The following is a 20,117-nucleotide window of genomic DNA, read 5'->3' as shown; positions in this document are numbered from 1 at the left end:
TTTATAGTCCAACTCTCACATCCACACATAACCACTGGAGACGGACCTTTGTTGGCAAACTAATGTCTCTGCTTTTGAATATGCTGTCTAGGTTGGTCATAACCTTCCTTCCAAGGAATAAGCATCTTTTAATTTCATGGCTGCAATCACCATCTGCAGTGATTTTGGAGCCCCCCAAAATAAAGTCAGCCACTGTTTCCCCATCTATTTGCCATGAAGTGATGGGGCTGGATGCCATGATCTTAGTTTTCTGAATGTTGAGCTTTAAGTTTTATTTCTTTACTTTTCTCTAAAATTATAAGAAGGAATTTAAGCTTTCAGAATATTCAGTATATAGACTGACACTCACTGGGTTCCGACCACATGTCATAGGATCATAAATTGTGGAGAGAGGTGAGATACTTTTAGAGCAAACAGGAGTCCACCGACAGGAAGAGGCTCACACACAAGTGGCTGTCTCATTCCTTCCTTTATTTCAGTGCATTGTGACACACGACAGTGCAGGGGAATTTGGTATTAGTTTTTCTGCTTAAGTAAAATAATCTTCCCAGTTGCCTGGTGCCTTAAAGAGATTCTTACAAAGAGTGTAAGAAACTGTAATATAATACTAACAGAGCAAGCACTAATCATTTACAAGAAAATGGCAGTACTGACAATTTTTTAGTATGATCATTATTTTACATTATGAAATTAAAAACAATGATAGTATTTTACATATTAAAGTGTAAATTATTAAACACACTATTTGATATATGAATGGATGCAAATATTACAGCATGTTTTTATGGGATTATTTTTTTAGCTTCTGTGACTGTTTAAAACAAGTATCCAAATAAACTCAAACCTTTGACTTATAATAATCCTAAAGAAAAATGATATGAGAACAAAAAGGTGTTTTGTGGCACTAAAATGATGAAGAATTATTAAATATTTTATTACATCTTTCAGTCATTTAAAAATTCTACTCTTGTGTATGTGTTTTGAAATGTTCCTAAATATTTGTAATTATAATAACTTATAAACATGGAAATGAGTTTAATCATATTGGTATTATAAAATATTATAATAATATAGTATTTAAATTGAAAAATATTTTTGTGCCCTTAAAAAGGAAATAAAATGTATAATTACCTAAACATATTTTTCAGTTCAGTTCGTCACTCAGTCATGTCTGACTCTTTGCAGTCCCATGGACTGCAGCAGTTCAGGCCTCCCTGTCCATCACTAACTCCTGGAGTTTACTCAAACTCATGCCCATTGAGTTGGTGATGCCATCCAAGTTCATGTTAATTTTTAATACTTATTTTTCTATTTAAATATGTTTTGAAATATAAATATTAATAGATAGGCCTATCTGTACTTTATAAATACATACCTGTATATTAGGGATGCAAGCCTATATGTTTTTATTGCTGGGGTACAAAATCAATTTGTTTGAAGATCTACTCCAGTGAGTAAAAATACCTAGTATGTCTAGAATTGAATAGATGGGTTTTCCTGATTTTGCTCAACCTTATCATGTAACCAGGGTGTCTCCAGGTCGGTGAGGGTACCTACCATTGTGTGTGTGTGTGTGTGTGTGTGTGTGTGTGTGTGTGTGTTTATGTGTCCTACAGAGTTTATGGGAAGTCACAGAGACCAGGCAAATGCAATTTATTTATTTAGCTAGCAAATTCAATGTCTTGATTAACTTGCAAGTCATTGTGGGAGTGATTGAGAAGGGGCTGGATTCCTGCCCCAAAGGAACTTACTGTGTCATTGTTATTGCACAGAAAGACATAAATAAGAACATGTGTACTGTCATAAGGTATAAGGTAGCCTGTGATGAAGTTTAAAGAAGGTAAACATATTGGGGACTCTTGGTTATGAACCAGACTTTGGACCTCAGGCTAATTACATACTGCTCTGTTTTGCTTTCTTAGTCTGGGAAATAGATAATAACGGTGGTAGTGGTTAGGTCCCTAAGTCATGTCCGACTCTTGCAACCCCATGGACTGTAGCCCACCAGCCTTCTCTGTCATCCCAGGCAAGATTACTGGAGTGGGTAGCCATTTCCTTCAGGGGATCTTCCTGACCCAGGGATCGAACCTGTGTCCCCTGTATTGACAGGTGGGTTCTTTACCACTGAGTAAACCAGGGAAGCCCAAGATGATAATACCTCCCTAGGTACCTCAAAGATCACTGTGAAGTTAAAATAATTAAGAGCTGAGAACTTGATATAAGTATACAAATAATAGGAATTATATTTTAGCTTAGAGATAGACACAATTGAGCGATTTCACTTTCATTTTTCGCTTTTATGCATTGGAGAAGGAAATGGCAACCTACTCCAGTGTTCTTGCCTGGAGAATCCCAGGGACGGGGGAGCCTGGTGGGCTGCCGTCTATGGGGACGCACAGGGTCGGACATGACTGAAGTGACTTAGCGGCAGCAGCAGCAGCTAAAATCTTTTAAAAAGTTTTAGTTTGAATTTTTCTTTTTCTTTTTTCCCCTCTGCCAAAGAAAATGGTGATAGTTGAATTCTTGCTTTAAATCCAGGATTACTCTGTTAGAATTTATGCAGAACCTTTCATTTTAAGCTATATATAAGATGGCATTGAAGTGGGGAAAGAGTCTTCTGCCCGTGGGTCAGGACTTTTTTAGATTTCCTTGGAGAATTGTTATTTCTTTCACTTCTTTAAAGATTGAGAGAACTCTCCCAAGCTGCATGTAAATTAATTTATAACACTTCTTGTTCTAAAAAAAAAAAAAGTGACAAATGGAAAATAGTGAATAAGCAGGGATTTACTGACCTCTGATGGCCAGACATAAAAACTGCTACTTTTATCATGGTGCATACACTTCAAGGCAAATCAGTTCAGTTCAGTTCATTTCAGTCACTCAGTCATGTCCAGCTCTTTGCAACCCCATGAACTGCAGCACGCCAGGCCTCCCTGTCCATCACCAACTCCTGGAGTTCACCCAAACTCATGTCCATTGAGTTGGCGATGCCATCCAACCATCTCATCCTCTGTCGTCCCCTTCTCCTCCTGCCCACAATCTTTCCCAGCATCAGAGTCTCTTCAAATGAGTCAGCTCTTCCCATCAGGTGGCCAAAGTATTGGAGTTTCAGCTTCAGTATCAGTCCTTCCAATGAACACCCAGGACTGATCTCCTTTAGGATGGACTGGTTGGATCTCCTTGCAGTCATGGCAAATAGATGGGGAAAAAGTGGAAACAGTGACAGATTTTATTTTCTTGGGCTCCAATATCACTGTGGACACTAATTGCAGCCATGAAATTAAAAGATGCTTACTCCTTGGAAGAAAAGATATGACAAACCTAGACAGCATATTAAAAAGCAGAGACATCACTTTGCCGACAAAGATCCGTCTAGTCAAAGCTATGGTTTTTCTAGTAGTCATGCCTGGGTGTGAAAGTTGGATCATGAAAAAAGCCAAAGAATTGATGCTGTTGAACTGTGGTGCTGGAGAAGACTTGTGAGAGTCCCTTGGACTACAAGGAGATGAAACCAGTCAATCCTAAAGGAAATCAACCCTGAATATTCATTGGAAGGACTGATGGTAAAGCTGAAGCTCCAATACTTTGGCCACTCATCTCACTGGAAAAGGCCCTGATGCTGGGAAAGACTGAGGGCAGTAGGAAAATGGGGCAACAGAGGATGAGATTGTTGGATGGCATCACCGACTCAATGGACATGAGTTTGAATGAATTCCTAGAGATAGTGAAGGACAGGGAAGCCTGGAGTGCTTCAGTCCATGGGGTCAGAGTCAGACAGGGCTTAATACTGAGCTGTCTCTGAAAGCTACCCAAGGGTACATTCAGTTAAGTTCAGTTCATTCACTCAGTCACGTCCGACTCTTTGCGACCCTATGAACTGCAGCACGCCAGGCCTCCCTGTCCATCACCATCTCCTGGAGTTCACTCAGATTCACGTCCATTGAGTTGGTGATGCCATCCAGCCATCTCATCCTCTGTCGTCCCCTTTTCCTCCTGCCTCCAATCCCTCCCAGCATCAGAATCTTTTCCAATCAGTCAACTCTTTGCATGAGGTGGCCAAAGTACTGGAGTTTCAGCTTTAGCATCATTCCTTCCAAAGAACACCCAGGACTGATCTCCTTTAGAATGGACTGATTGGATCTCCTTGTAGTCCAAGGGACTCTCAAGAGTCTTCTCCAGCACCACAGTTCAAAAGCATCAATTCTTTTGTGCTCAGCTTTCTTCACAGTACAACTCTCACATCCATACATGACCACTGGAAAAACCATAGCCTTATAATGCATTTAAGTATCACTGGCCTAGAAGAGGGAGACCATAGGATGTCAACTAGTCAACCTTCCTTTTTCCAAGGAGGCTTTTGTCTAAAGCATCCTAGGCTAGATTCTGTTAGGTCAATGGTCAGTTCATTTAAAAATGCTTCACTGAGTAAGTTGGAGTAATGTCAAACTGTGCCTGTTTAACTTACATTGTAGGAATGATTAGACTATTAGATGATTAGATCTTTTGGAGTATTTTAATCAGAAATCCACACTCCATGAGTGGTTAATCAGCATTTGAAAGACTTTTCAGGAATCCACACTAGAGGAAGATCTGACCACAACATTTCAAATATTGTTATCTAAGTCTGCAGTCAGTCAGTCAGTTCAGTCGCTCAGTCGTATCCGACTCTTTGTGACCCCATGGACTGCAGCACTTCAGGCCTCCCTGTCCATCACCAACTCCCGGGGTTTACTCAGACTCATGTCCATTGAGTTGGTGATGCCATCCAAACATCTCATCCTCTGTCGTCCCCTTCTCCTGGTTAATTAGTGTAAGAAATATTTGAAATAATGTTTCTTTGGAGAATTGGTGGTGTATAAGATGGCTAGAAATATTATACAGGTATCTTAGCCTTGTGTGAACAGGGTATAAGAATCTTGCAAAAAAATATGTATGTGGAGCAGAATTCAGTGCAAATTTTGCTTTCATCTGGTCTTCCTGGTAGCAAGGTTACGAGGGGGAGATATATAGCTCTCACTTACCTATAATCTTTAGAAGCATTATGCTTGCATGCTAAGTAGCTTCAGTCGTGTCCAACTCCTTGCGACCCTATGGACTGTAGCCCACCAGGCTCCTCTGTCCATGAGATTCTTCAGGCAAGAATACTGGTGTGGGGGTTGCCATTTCCTTCCCTAGGGATCCTCCCTACCCAGGGATTGAACTTGCGTCTCTATGTCTCCTGCGTTGGCAGGCGGTTTCTTTACCACTAGCAACGCCTGGGTAGCCCCTGGAGGCATCGAGAGTCATCAAAGAGAAGCTAATGATTGTGAAATGGTTCAGTTGGCTTAGGTCAATTTTATTCTTAAAACTTGACAGGAAAAATTATTACAAAATTTGGCTTAGTAATTTCTTTCCCTCTATTTCATACCATATTTCATTAAGACATGCCTTCTAGCTTTTATCCCAAATCTTATCTATTATAATTTACACGTGGTTCCACTGAATACATAGATAAGGGAAATGAAATAGCCCCAGCCAAAATGTTTTTCTGGCAGAGATAGCTTAAAGAAAAAGCAAAAGCCAGGTTTAAAGACACTTGATTTAGGAAGTCCTTCGTAAGTAGCATTGTGCTCTTCTGCATGGCTAAAAAATAGCTGGGAGGTTGTTTGGACATCTTAGCAGACACTATTGGTAGCCTAAAGTCTAGTAATCATTTTTTTGTGCTCAAGAAGCTTGTGTTTCATTAATGCCACTGTTTTGTCAGTTTACTAGAAGGGAAATAGGAGATAATAAAATTGAGATGATGATATTTTTAAAAATCATGTTTCATACAAATAAGTATATATTTTAAAAAAGAACTGTATCATATCTCTAAAAAGTGGATTAGTATTGCTTTGAAATCTGCATCCAGTACTTAAAAGTTAGCCTTAAGGCATTAGACCTGGCCTCAGGGAATCTCTGGACCTCACATCTGCTCCTTTCCCCTCATTTCCTCTTATCTGATCTCACTGACCTTCCTGCTGTTCCTGCATCACTCCCATCACACTCCCGCTCTACACCTTGCTATTTGCACTGCCTAGAATATTCTTTCATCTCTCTGATGGCTCCCTCCTTTCTCCAACAGATCTCTCTGCTCAAATGTCATTCAGGTAGGAGTTCCCTCACAACTTTATCTAAAATATTAGCCCCCACCACTCTCGAACCTCCTTGTCTGCTTCATTTTCTTCACAACACTTACCCTTCATATTAATAGCATCTCACAGTAAGATCTACAAAGGCAGAGACTTTGTGCTTCACTCAGAAAAAGTGAATAAATGACTCCCTCCATGACAATCATATGGCTATCTTGCTATTAACTTTTAAAAATTGTAAAAATAAAACACAAATGCCGAAAATAACAAAGAACATGTGTATAGCTTAATTAATTCTTATAAAATAAGCCTCTTTGTAAATCACCGCTTGAGGTTAAGACATAACTTTCCCAGCCTCCATTCAGCTCTTCCACGTGCCTCATTCTAATCACAACCCCTGCCTCTTCATGAAAGCATCACTAGTCTGATTTTCATAGTAATCACTTCTTGTGTTTCTTTAGAGTTTTAGCACTTAAGTATGCATCCCTTGACTAGACGGACCTTTGTTGGCAAAAAGCGACAGAACTGACTGACTTACTGATGCATCCCTAGTGTTTTCATTTAACCTTGTCCTATTTTTGGTTTGCTTGTCTTTAAATTTTCTTCTAATCCATACATTCATCTTCCATTGCTTTGTTTTTCTCATAACTTATTCTTTGAAGCTCTCAGGCTGTTTTTGTTGTTGTTCTTGTCCAGTCACTAAGTCGTGTCTGACTTTTTGTGGCCCATCAACTACAGCACTCCAAGCTTCCCTGTCCTTCACCATCTCCCTGCGTTTGCTCAAACTCATGTCCATTGAATCAGTGATGCCATCCAACCATCCCATCCTCTGTCGCCCCCTTCTCCTCTTGCCCTCAATCTTTCTTAGCATCAGGGTCTTTTCCAGAGAGTTAGCTCTGTGCATCAGGTGGCCAAAGTACTGGAGCTTCAGCTTCAGCACTAGTCCTTCCAATGAATATTCAGTGTTGATTTCCTTTAAGATTGACTGGTTAGATCCTGCTGTCCAAGGGACGCTCAAGAGTCTTCTCCAGTGCCACAGCATCAATTCTTTGTTACTCAGCCTTCTTTCTGGTCTAACTCTCACATCCATACATGACTATTGGAAAAACTATAGCTTTCACTAGATGAACGTTTGTCTGCAAAGTGATGTCTTTGCTTTTTAATATGCTGTCTAGATTTGTTATAGCTATTCTTCCAAGGAGCAAGCATCTTTTAATCTGATGGGTGCAGTCACCGCCTACAGTGATTTTGGAGCCCAAGAAGAGGAAGTCTGTCACTGTTTCCACTTTGCTCCTTCTATTTGCCATGAGGTTATGGGACCAGATGCCATGATCTTATCTAGGAGATCTGTTTAGACTAGGCAAAGGAGACTACTTGTTTTAGGATCATTTTTTAAAATAAAATTTAAAAATCTCTTTTCAGATTTTCAAGACAGTTGTTGTATTACCTACTCCTGTTTTAATTGCCAAGCACTCTGGTAAAGTATAATAGTTTGGTATAATAGTTACTCCATCTTAAGAAATCACACGTGGTAATTTAAGCAATCATTTTGCTAATGCATGATCTACAAATATCTCATTTTTCATAGTCTCTAGATAATCCGTGTGTTATCTAATCAATTAAATAATCAATTAAAAAATTGCAAATAGAACTGCCTTATGACCCAGTAATCCCACTGCTGGGCATACACATTGAGGAAACCAGAATAGAAAGAGACACATGTACCCCAGTGTTCATCGCAGCACTGTTTATAATAGCCAGGACATGGAAGCAACCTAGATGCCCATCAGCAGATGAATGGATAAGAAAGCTGTGGTACGTATACACAATGGAGTATTACTCAGCCATTAAAAAGAACACATTTGAATCAGTTCTAATGAGATGGATGAAACTGGAGCTGATTATACAGAGTGAAGTAAGCTAGAAAGGAAAACACCAATACAGTATACTAACACATATATATGGAATTTAGAAAGATGGTAATGATGACCCTGTATGCGAGATAGCAAAAGAGACACAGATGTGTAGAACAGTCTTTTGGACTCTGTGGGAGAGGGAGAGGGTGGGATGATTTGGGAGAATTACATTGAAACATGTATACTATCATGTAAGAAATGAGTCACCCGTCTATGTTTGATGCAGGATTCAGGATGCTTGGGGCTGGTGCATGGGGATGATCCAGAGAGATGATATGGGGTGGGAGGTGGGAGGGGGGTTCATGTTTGGGGACTCATGTACACCCGTGGTGGATTCACATCAATGAAAAAAAATAAAATTAAAAAAATAATAAATAATCAGTCTCACATTTTTCTCCTTGAAGTTCTGATCTCTGCTGCTGCTTTGGGTATCTAGGTCAGTCCAGATTTAGTGCAGGAAGTAGTAACCAATCTAGATATTTTAAGCAGAAAGAGACATAACATGGAATAAAATCCTTGGCAGGGCTGAGGGAAAAGAAGTCAGGAGGGACTGACTGATGGAATGATTGAGTTTAAGAGTACAACATTCAGCTCTTCTGCCTCTGGGTTCTGGTCATGACCCACTGTTCACGCTTGTTAGGACTTGAAAGGTTGCCACTGTCACTAGCATCATACTACTATTTACCCATTTTTAGTAATCTCTTTAGTAAATACTTTCTCAGATTTTCCCAGTTTGAATCTGCTGTTTCCTACTAATCCACAAATCTAATCTTTGATATATTTATTCTCTTCAATATGAATGCTTTAAATAGTACCTATACGAAGACCAAAGTTGTGTCTGACTCTTTGCTACCCCATGACTGTAGCCCACCAGGCGCCTCTGACCATGGGATTCTCCAGGCAAGAATACTGAAATGGGTTGTCATGGCCTTCTCCAGGTGTCTTCCCGACCCGGGGATCTTACCTGGGTCTCCCACATTGCAGGCAGATTCTTTACCCTTTGAGACATCAGGGAAGACCCAACTATTGATTACAAATTTTTAATCTTGAACTTAACACAGAAGTATTAATATTCTACCTGGAGGTGAAGTATACTTAATCATGAAGACTGCTATGTATGGCTGCATGCATGATTCCCTGAACAACTGTGGGGGTAACATTCATACCAAACACTCTCTAATAGGTAGACTCTGGAGGAGCATTGTAGACTACAGTCCATGGGGTCGCAAAGAGTTGGGCATGACTGAGCAACTTCACTTTCATAGAGTTGCACAGTGCACACCCAGCACACTTTTGCATGTGGTGGCCTGGCATCTATCAGTGAAAAGCTTTTACAGTTCTGAGAATATGGAGGCTATCTTCTCAAACAAATTGGGGCACACTGAGTTTGCTGATTAGCTAGAGAATTTTGACTTAGTCTTAGGTTTTATTCTCTCCTTTCTGCTAACCAATATGATTTTTTAAAAAAATCTATGCCCTCCAGATAATGTGTTCTCACAATGTATGTGTCCCAGATTCACTTTGAACAGTATCTAATTCTGTCTGATTAGAGTCTGAAAATCCCATCCCAGGTTACTCCACCACTTGATTGAGTTAAACTAATCTATTTACTGCCTGCCTCTTTTCAGTTCGTCCTGTCTGGCCAAGCCATGGCCTTAAATCTATCTATTCTCAGACTGAATCCTGGATCTCTCTCTCTGTTAGCTTTCTTAGCAACACATGGTTATGAATAAGGGGATGGTGACACAAAATGAGGCTGAAGATGTAGACAGAGGTCAGTCATAAGGAAAAAAGCCTTTGAAAGTTGTCTTTTTTTTCCACCAGGAAATCTATACTTTTTTTTCTGTTTTATTGAGATATGATCAACAAATAGAATATGAGATATTTAAACTGTACATTGTGGTGATTTGGTATATGTATACATGGTGAAAGAATTCTCCCTATCGAGTTAATTAATTCACCTGCCACTTCACATATTTATTTAATTTCTGTTATGTTGGAGGAAGAAAATTTTGTTCTACTCTCTTGGCCAACTTATATTATATATGACAATGGTATCAACTATATAGTCACCATATTTTATATTAGATCCTCAGACTTTATTCATCTTACAGTTGAAAGTTTGTACCCTTTTATCAGCTTCTCCCTATTTCTCCCATCCCATAGCCTCTGGCACTGTTTTTCTGCTGTCTAAGAGTCTGACTTTTAAAAATCTTTCACATATTCATGATACCATACAATATTTGTCTTTCTATGTTTGGATTATTTCACTTAGCATAATGCCCTCAAGGCCCAACTATGTTGTTCCAAGTGGTAGGATTTCCTTCTTTCTTACGGTTGAATTCCATTATGCAATGGAATAATATATATATACACACACATACACACACCACATCATCTCTATCCATTCATCCATTGATGGGCACCTAGGTTGTTTCCATGTGTTGGCTATTGTGAATAATGCTGCGGTAAACATGGACATGCAGTTGTTTCTTCAGTATCCTGTTGTCATTTCTTCTGATTATATGCCTAGGTGTGGGATTGTGGAATCACATAGTAGCTCTTTTTTTTCAATATTTTGAGGAGCCTCTATACTGTTTTCCATAGTGGCTGCACCAATTTACATTCCTATTGTGTGTGAGCAGGAGTTCCCTTTTCTCCTCATCCTTACTCAAAGCTTTCAGACAGGAGCCAGTCTTGAAGTAGTGTGAATTTTAAAAAGATCTCTAGCTGAGTTGTACAGAATGAATTAGAGAGTAAAAGGGTGAATGCAGGGAGAAGAGTTAAAAGCCTTTTGAACAGATTTACACAGAGTTGGGTGGTTTGGATTAGCGATGATGGAAATAGAGAGGAGTAGATGGATTGGAAAAGGATTTTGGAAATAAAATTTATGGAACTTGGTAGTGTCTGGGTCTAGGGGTTAAGACAAAGAGAGAGACAAAGGAAGATCCTTGGTGATAGCTGGTGGATTGTAATGTTTACTGAGATGGGAGCACCTTGGTGGTAGGAATGGGGAGGCAGGGGAGGGAGAGCAGGGAAAGACCCTAGGTTCAATTTGAAGTGTCTGCATGAAAGATATTCAAGTGATAATGTTGAGCAAACATAAGATATATGGTTTGAGAGGTTATTGGTGCTAATTGAAGCAGACATGAAGTCCTTAAACTTTAAAAAAATGCAGTATTTAATCACTGGGGGTGAGGTGGGGGAAAAATAAAGATGGCATAAAATGTAATAAAAATTTGCCTATTATCCATTTATGCTAATTCATTAAAAGAATATTAGTTGAAGATGGCGGAGGAGTAGGTGGACATGGAGTACATCTCTGTCCATGGATACATCAGGAATACACCTTCAGACACAGAAGTGCATGCAGAACACCAGCTGAGAAGCAGACAGGACTACCTGACCGGAGGAGAAGAATATATGGAACCACACAAAACTCGGTAGGATGAAGGAACTAGAGGGAAAAGCAGGGGTGTTAGTACCACGCACCTGGGTGGGGGAACTGAAGCAGGGGTCTGATCCCCACATCCGGGCAATTGTCTGAGTCGGAGGAGAAATGTTTAAGGCTGAGTGAAACAGCTGATCTGTGGCAGCCTAAATGGAATGAGAATCAGACAGTCCTTGCCACAGCCATACATACCCCAGACAGGGATGCGGAGTCTGGAGACTGTGGAGGGATCCCAGGGCGAGGGCTGCTGTTGACTGTGGCGAGATGGATCAAGAGGAGGTGAAGGAGGAGACTGTGGTGGGAAATGCCTGTGGAGGAAAGCCGGGCAGCCACGGAAGCAAGGCGATACTGCTGAGTCATGCGTAGTGGGTGGAGCCATCACCATAGCCTCTCTTTCCCCACGGGCCAACATCAGCAGCTGAACAACAGAGAGCCTGGCCCATCAAACACCTGAGGCACTGAACTACAGAGCAGGACCCCACCCAGAGTACTCCTTTAAGTGACTGACATGCTGATCTACAGAGTAGCTCCCCAACAAGGGTGTAACTGCCATTTGTCCGGGGTTCATCTTTGACTTCTCATTTTTGGATATTTGTTTTAATTTTACTTAATGCCATAACAAACCACTTGTGAAATCCTTATTCCTGACCAGAGATCAGGCCCTGAACCTTTTGAGTGGGAGCATTGACTCCAAGGCCCTAGACTACCAGAGAACTAACCCTAGGGAATATCGTAGGGAGGACTCATTTTAAGCAAACCACTTGAATACAAGACCCAGCATCACCCAACCACCAGTAGCACCCTGTGCAGGATGCCTCATCCAAACAACAAACAAAACAAAAATACAAACCCAATCATCAGCAGACAGGATTACCACCTCACTCAGCCTTGCCCATCAGAGGAAAAACAAACAAACGAACAAAAAAAATCGCCACAAATCTCACCCTCTAGGAAGCTTACGGAAACAAGTGGACCCACCTTAGGAGGGCAGAAACCAAAGGGAAGAAAGAATTCAACCCTTGAAGCCTGGGTAAAGGAGATCGCAAACACAGTAAGTTAAAAAAAAATATATATGAAAAGGCAGAGAAATACTACACAAATGAAGGAACAAGCGAGAAACACAGAAGTCCAAATAAATGGGGAGGAAATAGGCAAGCTACCTGAAAAAGAATTCAGAATAATGATAGCAAGGATGATAAAAAACCTTGAAAACAAAATGGAGAAAATGCAAGAATCAATTAACAAAGACCTGGAAGAATTAAAGAATAAACATACAGAGACAAACAACACAATTACTGAAGTTAAAAATACTTTAGAAGGAATCAATAGCAGAATAGCGAAGCAGAAGAACTAGTCAGTGAGCTGGAAGATAAAATGGCGGAAATAACTTCTGAAGAGCAGAATACAGCAGAAAGAATGAAAAGAACTGAGGATAGTCTCAGAAACCTCTGGGACAATATCTAATGCACCAACATTTGAATTATAGGGGTCCCAGAAGAAGAAGAGAAAAAGAAAGGGTATGAGAAAGTTTTTGAAGAGATTATTGTTGAAAATTTCCCCAAGGTGGAAAAGGAAATAGCCAAGTCCAAGAGGCATGAAGAGTCCCATACTGAATACACCCAAGGAGAAACACACCAAGACACATACTAATGAAGCTAACAAAGACTAAACACAAAGAAAGGATATTAAAAGCAGCAAGGGAGAAGCAACAAGTAACATACAAGGGAAACCACACATGCTTAACAGCTGATTTTTCAGCAGAAACTCTGCAGGACAGAAGGGAATGGCAGAATATATTTAAAGTATTGAAAGGGAAAAGTCTACAACCAAGATTACAGTACCCAGGGCAGGGATCTCATTCAAATTGATGGAGAAATAAAAAGTTTTTCAGACAAGCAAAAAGTTAAGAGAATTCAGTACCACCAAACCAGCTTTACAACAAATGTTAAAGGGACTTATATAGTCAAGAAATATAAGAGAAGGAAAAAGATCTACAAAATCAATCCCAAACAATTAAGAAAATGACAATAGGAACATATATATCAATAATTACATTAAATGTAACTGGATTAAATGCTCCAACCAAAAGACATAGCCTGGCTGAATGGATACAAAAACAAGACCCATATGTATGCTCTCTGAAAGAAATCTGCTTCAGACCTAAAGACACATAAAGACTGAAAGTGAGAGGATGGAAAAATATATTGCATGCAAATGGGAAAGCTGAAGTAACAATCCTCATATCAGTCAAAGTTCAGTCGCTCAGTCGTGTCCAACTGTTTGCGACCCCATGAATCGCAGCACGCCAGGCCTCCCTGTCCATCACCTTCTCCCGGAGTTCACTCAGACTCATGTCCATCGAGTCCGTGATGCCATCCAGACATCTCATCCTCGGTCGTCCCCTTCTTCTCCTGCCCCCAATCCCTCCCAGCATCAGAATCTTTTCCAATGAGTCAACTCTTCGCATGAGGTGGCCAAAGTACTGGAGCTTCAGCTTTAGCATCATTCCTTCCAAAGAAATCCCAGGGCTGATCTCCTTCAGAATGGACTGGTTGGCTCTCCCTGCAGTCCAAGGAACTCTCAAGAGTCTTCTCCAACACCACACTTCAAAAGCCTCAATTCTTCGGCACTCAGCCTTCTTCACAGTCCAACTCTCACATCCATACATGACCACTGGAAAAACCATAGCCTTGACTAGACGGACCTTAGTCAGCAAAGTAATGTCTCTGCTTTTGAGTATACTATCTAGGTTGGTCATAACTTTTCTTCCAAGGAGTAAGTGTCTTTTAATTTCATGGCTGCAGTCATCATCTGCAGTGATTTTGGAGCCCCCCAAAAATAAAGTCTGACACTGTTTCCACTGTTTCCCCATCTATTTCCCATGAAGTGATGGGACCGGATGCCATGATCTTTGTTTTCTGAATGTTGAGCTTTAAGCCAACTTTTTTGCTCTCCTCTTTTACTTTCATCAAGAGGCTTTTTAGTTCCTCTACACTTTCTGCCATAAGGGTAGTGTCATCTGCATATCTGAGGTTATTGATATTTCTCCCGGCAATCCTGATTCCAGCTTGTGTTTCTTCCAGTCCAGCGTTTCTCACGAAGTACTCTGCATATAAGTTAAATAAGCAGGGTGACAATATACAGCCTTGACATACTCCTTTTCCTATTTGGAACCAGTCTGTTGTTCCATGTCCAGTTCTGTTGCTTCCTGACCTGCATACAGATTTCTCAAGAGGCAGGTCAGGTGATCTGGTATTCCCATCTCTTTCAGAATTTTCCACAGTTTCTTGTGATCCACACAGTCAAAGGCTTTGGCATAGTCAATAAAGCAGAAATAGATGTTTTTCTGGAACTCTTGCTTTTTCCATGATCCAGCGGATATTGGCCATTTGATCTCTGGTTCCTCTGCCTTTTCTAAAACCAGCTTGAACATCAGGGAGTTGACGGTTCATGTATTGCTGAAGCCTAGCCTGGAGAATTTTGAGCATTACTTTAACTAGCATGTGAGATGAGTGCAATTGTGTGGTAGTTTGAGCATTCTTTGGCATTGCCTTTCTTTGGAATTGGAATGAAAACGGACCTTTTCCAGTCCTGTGGCCACTGCTGAGTATTCCAAATTTGCTGGCATATTGAGTGCAGCACTTTCACAGCATCATCTTTCAGGATTTGAAATAGCTCAACTGGAATTCCATTACCTCCACTAGCTTTGTTCGTAGTGATGCTTTCTAAGGCCCACTTGACTTCACATTCCAAGATGTCTGGCTCTAGATTAGTGATCACATCATCATGATTATCTGGGTCGTGAAGATCTTTTTTGTACAGTTCTTCTGTGTATTCTTGCCACCTCTTCTTAATATTTTCTGCTTCTGTTAGGTCCATACCATTTCTGTCCTTTATCGAGTCCATCTTTGCATGAAATGTTCCCTTGGTATCTCTAATTTTCTTGAAGAGATCTCTAGTCTTTCCCATTCTGTTCTTTTCCTCTATTTCTTTTCATCGATTGCTGAAGAAGGCTTTCTTCTCTCTTCTTGCTATTCTTTGGAACTCTGCATTCAGATGCTTATATCTTTCCTTTTCTCCTTTGCTTTTCACCTCTCTTCTTTTCACAGCTATTTGTAAGGCCACCCCAGACAACCATTTTGCTTTTTCGCATTTCTTTTCCTTGGGGATGGTCTTGATCCCTGTCTCCTGTACAATGTCACAAACCTCATTCCGTAGTTCATCAGGCACTCTATCTATCAGATCTAGGCCCTTCAATCTATTTCTCACTTCCACTGTATAATCATAAGGGATTTGATTTAGGTCATACCTGAATGGTCTAGCGGTTTTCCCTACTTTCTTCAATTTGAGTCTGAATTTGGTAATAAGGAGTTCATGATCTGAGCCACAGTCAGCTCCTGGTCTTGTTTTTGTTGACTGTATAGAGCTTCTCCATCTTTGGCTGCAAAGAATATAATCAATCTGATTTCGATGTTGACCATCTGGTGATGTCCATGTGTAAAGTCTTCTCTTGTGTTGTTGGAAGAGGGTGTTTGCTATGGCCAGTGCATTTTCTTGGCAAAACTCTATTAGTCTTTGCCCTGCTTCATTCCACATTCCAAGGCCATTTTTTCCTGTTACTCCAGGTGTTTCCTGACTTCCTACTTTTGCATTCCAGTCCCCTATAATGAAAAGGACATCTTTTTTTGGGTGTTAGTTCTAAAAGGTCTTGTAGGTCTTCACAAAACCGTTCAACTTCAGTTTCTTCAGCGTTGCTGGTTGGAGCATAGACTTGGATAACTGTGATATTGAATGGTTTGCCTTGGAGACGAACAGAGATCATTCTGTCGTTTTTGAGATTGCATCCAAGTACTGCATTTTGGACTCTTTCGTTGAGCATCATGGCTACTCCATTTCTTCTGAGGGATTCCTGCCTGCAGTAGTAGATATAATGGCCATCTGAGTTAAATTCATCCATTCCAGTCCATTTTAGTTAGCTGATTCCTAGAATGTCGACGTTCACCCTTGCCATCTCTTGTTTGACCACTTCCAATTTGCCTTGATTCATGGACCTGACATTCCAGGTTCCTATGCAATATTGCTCTTTACAGCATCGGATCTTACTTCTATCACCAGTCACATCCACAACTGGGTATTGTTTTTGCTTTGGCTCTATCCTTTCATTCTTTCTGGAGTTATTTCTCCACTGATCTCCAGTAGCATATTGGGCACCTAATGACCTGGGGAGTTCCTCTTTTGGTATCCTATCATTTTGCCTTTTCCTACTGTTCATGAGGTTCTCAAGGCAAGAATACTGAAGTGGCTTGCCATTCCCTTCTCCAGTGGACCACATTCTGTCAGAGGATGGAAAAATATATTCCATGCAAATGGGAAAGCTGAAGTAACAATCCTTATATCAGACAAAATAGACCTTAAAATAAAGAAGATTGCAAGAGATAAGGAGGGACACCACATAATGATCAAGGGATCAATCCAAGAGGAAGACATAACAACTGTAAATATCTATGCACACAACACAGGAGCACCTCAATACATAAGACAAACATTAGCAGACATAAAAGGAGAAATTGAAAGTAACACAATAATAGTAGGAGACTTTAACACCCCACTCACAACATTGGACAGATCATCAAAAGAGAAAATTAATAAGGAAACAAAAGTTTTAAGGGATACATTAGATGAGATGGATCTCATTGATATCTTCAGGACATTCCATCCAAATGCAGAAAAATACACCTTCTTCTTAAGTGTACATGGAACATTCTCCAGGATAGACCACATCTTGGGTCACAAATCAAACCTCAGTAAATTTAAGAAAATTGAAATTGTATCAGGCATCTTCTCTGACCACAATCCTATGAAACTGGATATCAATTCAAGAAAAAAAAATTGTAAGAAACAAACACATGGAGATTAAGCAACACATTTCTAAATAACCAACAGGTTACTAAAGAAATCAATAGGGAAATCAAAAAATTTCTAGAAACAAATGACAATGAAAACAACTCTAAACCTATGGGATGCAATGAAAGCAGTTCTAAGAGGGAAGTTTATAACAATAGAATCCTACCTCAAGAAATAAGAAAAACATTGAATAGACAACGTAACTTTACACCTAAAACAACTGGGAAAAGAAGAACAAAACAACCCCCAAAACTAGTAGAAGGAAAGAATCATAAAGATCCAAGCAGAAATAAGTGAAAAAGAAATGAAAGAAACAGTAGTATAAATCTAAAACATGGTTCTTTGAAAAGATAAACAAAATTGAGAAGCTTTTAGCCAAATTCAGCAAGAAAAAAAGAAGAATCAAATCAACAAAATTAGAAATGAAAAAGGAGAGTTTATAAAAGACAATTCAGAAACACAAAGGATTATAAGAGACTAGTATGAACAACTATATGGCAATAAAATGGATAACCTGGAAGAAATGGACAGATTCTTAGTAAAGTGCAATTTTCCAAGACTGAACCAGGAAGACAGAAAATATGAACAATCCAATCACAAGCACTAAAATTGAAGCTGTGATCAAAAATCTCCCAAAAACAAAAGTTCAGGACTAGATAGCTTCACAGAAGAATTCTATCAAGCATTTAGAGAAGAGCTAATACCTATCCTTCTAAACCTCTTTCAAAAAATTTCAGAGGAAGGAACACTTCTAAACTCATTCTATGAGGCCACCATCACTCTGATACCAAAACCAGACAAAGACAACACAAAAAAGGAAAACTACAGGTCAATATCACTAATGAACATAGATGCAAAAATCCTCAACAAAATTTTAGCAAACAAAATTCAGCAACACATCAAAAAGCTCATACATCATGATCAAGTTGGGTTTACTCCAGTAATGCAAGGATTCTTCAATATATGAAAATCAATGTGATACACTATATTAACAAACTGAAAGATAAATAACCATATGGTCATCACAATAGATGCAGAAAGAGCCTTTGACAAAATTCAGCACCCATTTATGTTTAAAATTCTTCAAACAATGGGTGAAGAAGGAACCTACCTCAACATAGTAAAGGCCATATATTGTAAGCCACAGAAAACATTGTCCTCAATGGTGAAAAACTGAAAGCATTCCTCCTAAGATCAGGAACAAGACAAGGGTGTCTACTTTCACCACTATTATTGAACATAGTTCTGGAAGTCCTAGCTACAGCAATCAGAGAATAAAAAGAAATAAAAGGAATCCAGATCAGAAAAGAAGTAAAACTGTCACTGTTTGCAGATGACATGATACTGTACATAGAAAACCATAAAAATAGTATCAGAAAATTACTAGAGCTAATCAGTGAATTTAGCAAAGTTGCAGGATACAAAATCAATACACAGAAATCGCTTGCATTTCTATATACTAACAATGAAAAATTGGAAAGAGAAATTAAGGAATCAATCCCATTCACTATTGCAACAAAAAAAATTAAATATCTAGGAATAAACTTACCTAAAGAGACAAAAAAACTGTACACAGAAAATTATAAGACACTAATGAAAGCAGTCAAAATGACATAAACAGATGGAGAGATATTCCATGTTCCTGGGTAGGAAGAATCAATATTGTGAAATAACTATACTACCAAATGCAATCTACAGATTCAATGCAATCCCTATCAAATTACCAATGACATTTTTCACAGAACTAGAATGAAAAATTTCGCAATTCATATGGAAACACAAAAGACCCTGAATAGCCAAAGCAGTCTTGAGGAAGAAGAATAGAGCTGGAGGAATCAACCTTCCCAACTTCAGATTATACAGTAAAGCTACAATCATCAAGACAGCATGGTACTGGCATAAAAACAGAAATATAGACCAATGGAATAAGATAAAAAGCCCAGAAATAAGCCTATGCATCTATGGGTACCTTATTTTTGACAAAGGAGGCAAGAATATAGCATGGGGCAAAGACAGCCTCTTCAATAAATGTGCTGGGAAAACTGGACAGCTACAGGTAGAAGAATGAAACTGGAACACTTCCTAACACCATACACAAAGATAAACTCAAAATGGATTAAAGACCTAAATGTAAGTCCAGAAACTATAAAACTTTTAGAGGAAAGCATAGGCAGGACACTCAGGGATGTAAATCAAAGCAATATCCTCTATGACCCACCTCCAAGAGTATGGAAATAAAAACAGAAGGAAACAAGTGGGACCTGATTAAACTTAAAAGCTTTTGCACAGCAAAGGAAACTATAAGTAAGGTGAAAAGACAACCCTCAGAATGGGAGAAAATAATAGTAAATGAAAAAACTGACAAAGGATTAATTTCCAAAATATACAAGAGGCTCATAAAACTCAAGAACAGAAAAACAAACAACCCAATTAAAAAAATGGGAAAAAGACCTAAACAGACATTTCTCCAAAGAATACATATAGGTGGCTAACAAACGCATGAAAAGATGCTCAACATTGCTCATTATTAGAGAAATACAAATCAAAACTACAATGAGATATCACCTCACACTGGTCAGAATGGCCATCATCAAAAAGTCTGCAAACAATAAATGCTGGAGAGGGTGTGGAAAAAAGAAATGCTCTTGCACTGTTGGTGGGAATGTAAATTGATACAGCCACTATGGAAGACAGTATGGAGATTCCTTAAAAAACGAGGAATAAAAACACCATATG

Source organism: Budorcas taxicolor, chromosome 5 (genome assembly GCF_023091745.1).
Source record: "Budorcas taxicolor isolate Tak-1 chromosome 5, Takin1.1, whole genome shotgun sequence".
In the NCBI taxonomy this organism is placed as follows: domain Eukaryota; kingdom Metazoa; phylum Chordata; class Mammalia; order Artiodactyla; family Bovidae; genus Budorcas; species Budorcas taxicolor.
The sequence above is the reverse complement of the archived record's forward strand: the minus strand, read 5'-3'. Positions refer to the sequence as shown.